This window comes from Zosterops lateralis (genome assembly GCF_965231275.1).
Source record: "Zosterops lateralis genome assembly, chromosome: 13".
Lineage (NCBI taxonomy): Eukaryota > Metazoa > Chordata > Aves > Passeriformes > Zosteropidae > Zosterops > Zosterops lateralis.
The window spans coordinates 6,412,263-6,420,518 of record NC_139773.1 but is presented as its reverse complement, the minus strand read 5'-3'; the positions used below and the strand labels follow the sequence as shown (position 1 = coordinate 6,420,518).

Genomic DNA, 8,256 nt, shown 5'->3' with positions numbered 1-8,256 from the left:
CCGCGGCCCGCCCTGCGCGTGCGGGGACCGGGGCCCGCCCGAGCCGGAACCGCCTGAGGGGTGGGGACAGAGCCGGGGATGGGGAGAGAGCCGGGGATGGGGACAGAGCCGGGGATGGGGAGGGCGCGGGGCTGGGGAACGGGCGGGGGACCCTGTCCTGACAGGAGCGCCTGGGGTGCTCAGCCCGGAGAACGGGAGGCTCAGAGTGACCTTATCACTGCCCACAGTTCCCTGACAGGAGGTGGTGGGTGCGGGTCGGTCTCCTCTCCAGGAACAGCGACAGGACGGGAGGACACGGCCTCAAGCTGCACCTGGGGAGGTTTGGGTTGGACATTAGGAAGATTTTTTTTTTTTTTTTCGCAGAAAATGTGATTAGAATCGGAACCGTCTGGCCAGGGCGGTGGTGAAGTCACTGTCCTTGAAGGTGTTTAAGGAAAGACCGGAGGAGGCACTTGGTGCCGTGTCCAGCTGACGTTGTTTGTTGCTCTCTGCCACAGGCTGGACTCGATCAGCTCACGGGTGTTTTCCAGCCTCACCACTTCTGTGCTCCCTGTGCGTTCTGACCACTGACTTGTCTGACTTTAGGGAATGAACAGTTCATCTGTTTGTGTAACTGTTTGTTACTGGAAGTATTCCAGAAGCACAATACTAATGTTTTAAATTTTTACCAAAGTACCTCTTCTTTTGATTTATTAGGCTGTATTTGTACCAGGTAATGGAAGATGTTACCTCTTAGTTCCATTTCATTCATTTTCTGTAGGGAATGCTTGAAATTATTTTGTTAACAACAGATTTTAAGCTTCTACTAAATCTTCAAATGAGACAGAATTTAAGTACCTATAAATTGAAGTCACAACAGTCCTCTTCTTCTGTTTCTTTAGTTCAGAAATTACATATAGATAAAAAATTAAAAATGAATGTTTGTTTTATTTAACAAATCTTTGTTAAACAACCTTTTGTGCAAATTAAGTTCTGAATCCTAAGGGATTTGTTACACCATTCTCTCTTTTTCTTTTCAAAGTGCACTTGGATGTGCATTTCAAAATCACCTGAAGTAATACTTTGAATAAGGCGTTATCAGTTGACAAAGGCTAAAATCTATGTATTTAAAAGGTAGACATGCACAGAAGTCTTAAAGTACACTTTGGACTGGTAACTGCAGGCATGTCTAGCTATGGTATGCTGCTATTGCAGTTGATACCAAGATTTTTGTAAAAAGAACAATCTTAAATGAGAATATATATTTTTGATTACACTGTCTTTTGTGACAACATTTGTATTAACATCAAACATAATAGGATTGACTTTGAGGTTAATAGATGAACGCTGGCTTAACTTTAGACTACAGAAACATTTTTGTGAGTGTATGGAAAAAGACCTATTTTATTTTCACATAACCTTGAATTCAGCAGTGCAGCAAAATTTTAATCAGGACTGTCAGGTTTACTCTGGTAAACTGTTGTGCAAATGCACCTAAAACCCCCTGTGTGGGTTCCAGTATTAGTGAAGGCAAGTTTAGTGTGTCTCATTTCTGGAAAGAAGATGAGAGGGATAACAAATAACTTGCACTGGTTGTAAGGGATTTCTTGACATACCTGAACCTCAGTGCTTGTTGGTTGAGGTCATGTTAAAGCTTTACACTTAACACATCCCCTCCCCAAATAAAATGCAGCCAAAAGAGCCAGAAGGGACCTTACCTGGATTCTCAATCATCCTCCTGCCTCAATGCACAATAAACTATTATGAAAACAACCTCAAAGGATGTTTGCATAACCTGTTCTTAAAGCCTTAAAAACAGATTCCACTCATTCCTCAATTCCTCAAGCAGTCTAGTCTAGCCCTTAACTCTCCATTTTTGGATGTCTAGATTAAATACCTTTTGCTGCAGTTTAGCTGATTTATTCCTAATGAATATGAACAATGTTCCCTTTCTTTTTGTGGCACCCTGTCACACAAATTAAGACTGTTACCATATTTTTGTTCAGTCTTTCTCTTTTGGGTTGGTTTTATATTAAAAGCAGGGATTATTTCTTTTAATCAGTTCTGAAACACGCGACTTTTTGTTATTGTACCCCTCTAGCTCCCACCCAGTCTTCCCAAAGTTACCTTGCTGGCAGCTGCTACTCTGATTATGCATCTCAGCAGAGTGGATGCCTTTTCCAGCCTCATGAACTTGATGTGTTCTGCTTGTGATCCACTCTGCCTACTGGCTTCTTTTCTGCAAGTTTATTACAATTACTCTTCTCTGTGCAGGTGATTTCTTGCTAAGTGAAGAACTTTGCAGTTGTGTTTGTAGAATCATCATCCCCCTGTTGCAATGACTTCAAACTACTCGTTTCTCCTCTCTGCAGCACCTCCCAGCCAGGTGTCAGCTCCAGGTTTATAAGTGTGGTCTCTAAGCCTTTTTGCACAGAGATTACTATATAGAAGTGTACAAGAAATTTTGTTTGATGTAAATTTAGTATTTGTGCATTTTGATATTAAACTGTTAATAGCGATCCTTGAAGCACAACCAGTTTTGCATCAAACTGGTGGATTTTCAGATCAAATTTCCATATCTTTCTTATGAAAATGTCAGTGAAACAGGGAAGCCTTGCTGAAGTGAAGATCCTCAATTTATTTATGTCTGTAGAACCAGACATAAAAAACTAGGCTGGTTTGATAGACTGTCATGAACAAAATATATTGGTTGTTATTTATAATTTTGTTATTTTTCAGGTGTCTACAAATATTTTTTAATTTATCCAGGAATTTTAATCAAGTTGACTGAATTCTAATTTCCTGTGTGTTTGATTGTTGTGTTGTTTGGTTTTTTTTCCTAAAGAAAAACACTCAGTCCTTTACTAGTTTCTTGAAACATCTGCTAGTTTTCAAAATAAATGTTGCTTTCTAGGTTAGGTTCTGAAATTTGTGGAAGGGTTTGATTAAGAAAGAGGAGAAATGTTTGGCTCAGATATTAGATTTACACAAGTACAGCCCTGTGCTCCTGTAAATTGTTTTTTGTCTACTTTGTGAGAGAACTGGGAGGGGTGAATGTCCTTAGATTTGTCACATTTCCCCCTGGCCTTTATACCCTTGTGGGGTTTTTCTGTGTAGATTATCCCAGTTCCAGCTCCACTGCCCAGTCTGTTCCCAACCTGACACGGAAGCACAATGCAGGAGCAAACACCACTTTTCTCATCTCTTTAATGGCTTCATGCAGTTGGTACCTGAATTCTTGAGTTAATTAAAACTGCAGTTTTAGTGTGTCTGGGCTCTATATAAATAAAGGGCTATTCAGTGTTTTTAAACATAGACAAGTAGTTCTTGCCTCTTTTTTGTAAAGAAACCTGGCTAGAGCATTCAACTAGAATCAACAGGCTGTTCCAGTTTCCTTCTCTTCACACCCCCACCCATTTGTCCATATCCCCTTCTAAAAAAAGAGATGTTGCTTCAGGAAAAGGGGAGGGGTTTGGGGTGCTGGAAGGTCACCTCCAAATACAGTCTCTACAGTTAAACAGAACTCTGTCTCACTTGAAACACGTTTCTCTTTTTTATTACAAAGATGTATGTACTTCTCTGCTTAACATATTGTTTCTTTAAAAATTGACTTTTACAGTCTGTGTTTTCACTCTTAACTTTACTTAATAACAACTTTAACAAACTTTTTTTGTTTGCTTCCAAAATCCAAGTTTCTAGTACAGATTTTTGGATCTACTTTGGGGACTGACTACATGAAAGCTGGTTATTACAGGAATTTGTGATGCAGTGACTCAGTTCCTTTTTCAGTCTAACTGTTTTGAAAAGAGTGAGGCTGGGCTGATGCTGAATTAACAGGAAGAATCCTTTTTATTTTGAAAGACACTGAGTCTTGCCCCAGTTCTCATGTGAGGTTGCCTGGTTGCTACAATTTTTAACTGCACTTTTGAGACATTTCAGTAAATGACTGACAATAGATACACTTTAGATTAAAAAATCACGGATAATTTAATATGTATCACTGCTATAAAAAATAGCTTTTTCGACTCTGAGTGTATAGTTTTCTTTTTGATGTATTATTGATGTACTGCATGATGAACAATCAGAGGAGGTTGTAGGAATGAATTTCTGATCTCTCAATTGCTCTTGTTATAATTCTTCTAGAGAACAGCAAGGAAAAGAAGATAAATCCAATTGTAAATCAAACGCAAATATTATCCTGTATTTTACCACTGAAACTATAGGTACATGCTAGGAAATGGCTATTGAATTTCTTAGTGTAAAGTCAGATCATTAAATGCAGGATGCTTTTGTTTGTTTTAAACCTTACTGCTCTAAAAATAGCCACTGGTTCATCATTAAAGCACAAAAATATATTTGGCCCCATTATTGTACAAACACTGAAAGAATAAATAGGAATATCTCATGATCTTTCTGCTAAGAGCTTGGTGACATATTTGTTTTTGAATAAGAAAAAGAACTATTAAAAATGCTGTCAACAAACTAGCTATTTCCAAGTAATTATATACACCACACCTTCTTAATTATATGGCAACTTAAATACTTAAGCTGTCAGATAATCTCAGAAAGATACTGTGGGACCTTAGTGGGGATTTGCATGATTTCTGAAGTCATGTGTTGTGAAAGTGCTGTTTCTAACCTTACAGAGCCTTATCAGGCTGTACAACATGAAATCAAACGAGTGACTGGTGGATCATTTCTATATCAACATTAGACTGTAATGCAGGGTATTTGGTTTTTTCTGTATATCTTAATAATATAAATTACTTGAGTGGTGCATGTTATTTTGAAAACTCTTTGATCAATCACATTCAAAAACTTCCATCAGAAAATGTATAGCACAGACAACCATCAAATTTTATTTTTGTTTCTGCAAATGATCACTCTTTTCTTGTTTCCTAGTAGCAATTTTTCATAATAGAAATCTTTAGGATTTTTTATCTCTTCCCTATTTCTCCCATTTTCACTGGTAAGATCTTCATCTGGGCTGACTGGAGCTGTGACTGTTTATCATCCAAGTATCAATCCCAAAGTTTTTGTGATCTAACACAGAAATGTTTCTGTATTATCTCGTTTTCTGTATCATCTTCACAACATATTACAAGGGGCTTTACATTTTATTAATATTACTAGTAAGTTGATTTAGCTCATACAAACATTTAAATACACGTTCATGTGTGGTCCGTGTTAAATCTCCACAAGCACACCTGATGTGAATGTGGAGGATGGGCTGATGAATCCCCTGGCTGCAGGTGGCAGCTCCCCCGAGCAGTGTGTGTGACAGACCCACACTCCTCCCTAGGGAGAGAGTTTTAGGGCTGGGCCCTTCCATCCTGTCCTGGCCACCCGCAGGCTGCAGCCGGCAGGGCTCAGAGCAGAGAGTGCAGGCCGGCCCTTGGCCCCGAGCCCGCTGGGGCTGTGGCCCTGTGTTCCAGAAGCTGGTGCTCACCTCTGGAAAAAGCTGAGCCTTGCTTTCATTCTGAGCCAGCAAACGGCTCCAGCAGCCCTGCACAGAGCTGTGTCCGGCCAGGAAGCCAAGCTGCTGAAGGTACCTCAGGCTAAGAGGGTTACATTTTTTTGTCTTTTTGCCAAAAATGTAAAGTGCAATCTCCTGCTGGCTGGTGTGTTTTGATCTTGGGTAAGATCGTTTTTTCTCCATGTCTTTAGTTCTGCCAGGCCCTGGGGTGTGCATATAAATGGTTTTGTTCAGCTGTAGTTAGAAGAAGTTGAAGAGTTCAGTGTGAACGGATGACACCACAGCCTGAAAGCCATTCTGAAATTTGTATTAGTGATTTAATATTATTCCATTTAATCTTTTGGTTTTCTGTACCTAAGAAGGGTGAGAAGGAGAAAGTTTTGGTTAGTTCCAAGGAATCAATAATCTATCTTCAAGACAACTGTCTGTCTATGCAACATACTAAAATAATGGCAGAAATAACTTACATGAAAGGGCATAGATAGAAGGTTGGTTTTATTTAAATAGTGAATAATTCTGGACACTGAAATATTTTCTACATCACTTTTCTTTAAAAATTAGGTCAATAATGGTCAAACCAGTCAATAATGGACGAACTGATTTTTACCAAGAGTTTGTTTAAGGGCAGCTGGCCCACAACTTATTGGATTTTTGTCAGCTAGTGGTCCATATTGAATTAGCTGTTAGGAAATTTTAGCCAATAAAGATCCTAGAAACTCTGCCTTTATGTTACAGAAAGGTCTACAGAACACAGTTAGAACATTTACAGATCATTTGGCCGCTGTGACTTTGCACTGGGAGAAAATCAAGACCGACTGCATTTGCTTTTTAATTTGTGAACTGAAAATCTTAGCCACTGTTTTTGTTTTTGAAATTGTCTTTTGTATCTCTTACAGTTGGTGACTGTGTACATTTTCTCTATCAAGAACTGCCTTTCTGTCTCCTTTGGCACAAGTGTTCAGTTATTACATAAATAGTTAAAAATGTAACTAGTTGGTGTGGATTTTTATTGGTATTAGTCTCTGCTCAGCTTATTCACACTGCGCCTCTGTCTCATTTCTTAAAGTAATCCAGCCAAATTTTATTAGCTTCCTCTCATATTATCTAGACTGTGTTTTCTTGAGTGTCCCACTAAGATTAGAGTTCATCTTCCTTGGATACATATTTTTTAAAAAGCTGCATAAAGTAGTTGCAAGCCCACATCAGGAATAATTTTTGCAATGGCACTTTGAAAATTATTTAGACTAAATTACTATACAGACATGTTTGCTTTTTCATGTCTACATCATGTTGTTGACTGATGGTCATTTACTTAATTACATTGGTAATTGAAGTTCACATCCAACTGCCTTTTACCTGACAAATACCCAAAACTTTTAGTCGTTAACATTCAAGTGCACATTCTTTGTATTTGATGTTTTTTCTCTTTGCTTCTATTAGTCCTCAGGGTCATTCACTTCTTCCCGTATATTGTCCTGATTGTTTTTTCCCTGGCTGATTTTTAGGTAAAGTATTTCAGCTTTGGATTTAGTGCTTAATGGTAAATATTAAAATTGCTTACACAGTCAAGCCACTAGTGACCTCCATGGAATGATATGACCTTCCCACTCTCTGTTGCTGTCTTCTCATTCTCCCCAGTTTCATTGGTTATTTTGTCTGTGGCTCAGTGTCTTTGTTTACTGAAATTAGCTGGATGTGACATGACTTAGAAAACTACCCAACACCACAAGAAATATGTAGAGAAAGGTAGCAAGTTAATGCTGGATAACCTGTGTTACTGTCTTTATTGCAAACTGAAATGAATTATTGCTTTCCTCATGGAACTGCATGAAATAACCTGTGATTCTTTTTCCCCACCCATGTGGGTCTCACTTCTTCCTGTGTTCTCATTTCACACATAAAGCTAAAAAAGTCTTTATTTCCATATCATTTATGTGCTATAGCACTTTTTGCATTTTGTACACTTTTGGACATATACTGAAGTAGAGTCTAACTTCCATGTTGTTTTATTCACTTTAGCTTTAGGGAAGTTCCATTCAGAAACTCATGCAATTAATAGTGTCAACACACATTTTTCCCCTGTGACCATTTCTTTTGTAATGATGCATGCAGGTTGTTTAGCTCCTCTGAAACACGTAGGAACTGCTGTGTACTGATGACTCTGCAGTGCAGTGTGTTGTAAGATCAGCTATTGGTGGACCAGACCTTTCTGCTCCAAAGCCTCGGGTTTATGTAGCTGTTGGTCACTGACAGTGTACGACCCTTGTCTATCCGGTGTTTTAACCTAGAGCTGGAATGTGTACCCTGACATTGACAAAAGGTCATCTCTGGCAGAGAGATATCCTGGCCTTTGGCAGTTGCAGAGTCAGCAAACACTGAGGTTTGCTGCTGTGTGAGAGCCTTCCCCAAGCTGTGGTGTTTGCTGTGCTGTCTGTGTGAGACACAGCCACTGTAAGGGACAGGGTCCTTACAGTTTGTGTGTACATCGGTAATGTAAAGGGGGAAGACTCACCTCACCCCCAGTCAGTGACTGCACTGTGCAGTAAAGGCAAATAAATTCCTATTTCTAAGGAGCTGGGATGGAGAGTTGGGATTTGTTGGCATTTCTTTCGCAGCTGCACCTGTCAGTGGCCCCAGGACAGGCAGCCCTGAGACACTGCGGTGTCAAGGGAAGACACAGCGCTGGGCAGAAAATGGATGTTTTAGACAAGTCCTAGAAGGGGACATCACAGAAAGGGTCAGGTTGGAGGGCACCACAGTGATCTGACCTCCCTGCTCAAGCCGGCTCATCCCACAGGACA

At 39.7% G+C, this 8,256-nt stretch overlaps 1 long non-coding RNA gene across 1 annotated transcript; it reads left to right on the top strand.

Moving 5' to 3' along the window:
- Positions 1-91: 91 nt before the first annotated feature.
- LOC310914871 lies at positions 92-6,432 on the top strand. The gene is made up of 3 exons (XR_014591115.1): positions 92-609; positions 1,022-1,113; positions 6,352-6,432. It is a non-coding gene; the product is annotated as an uncharacterized lncRNA (long non-coding RNA).
- Positions 6,433-8,256: the final 1,824 nt, after the last annotated feature.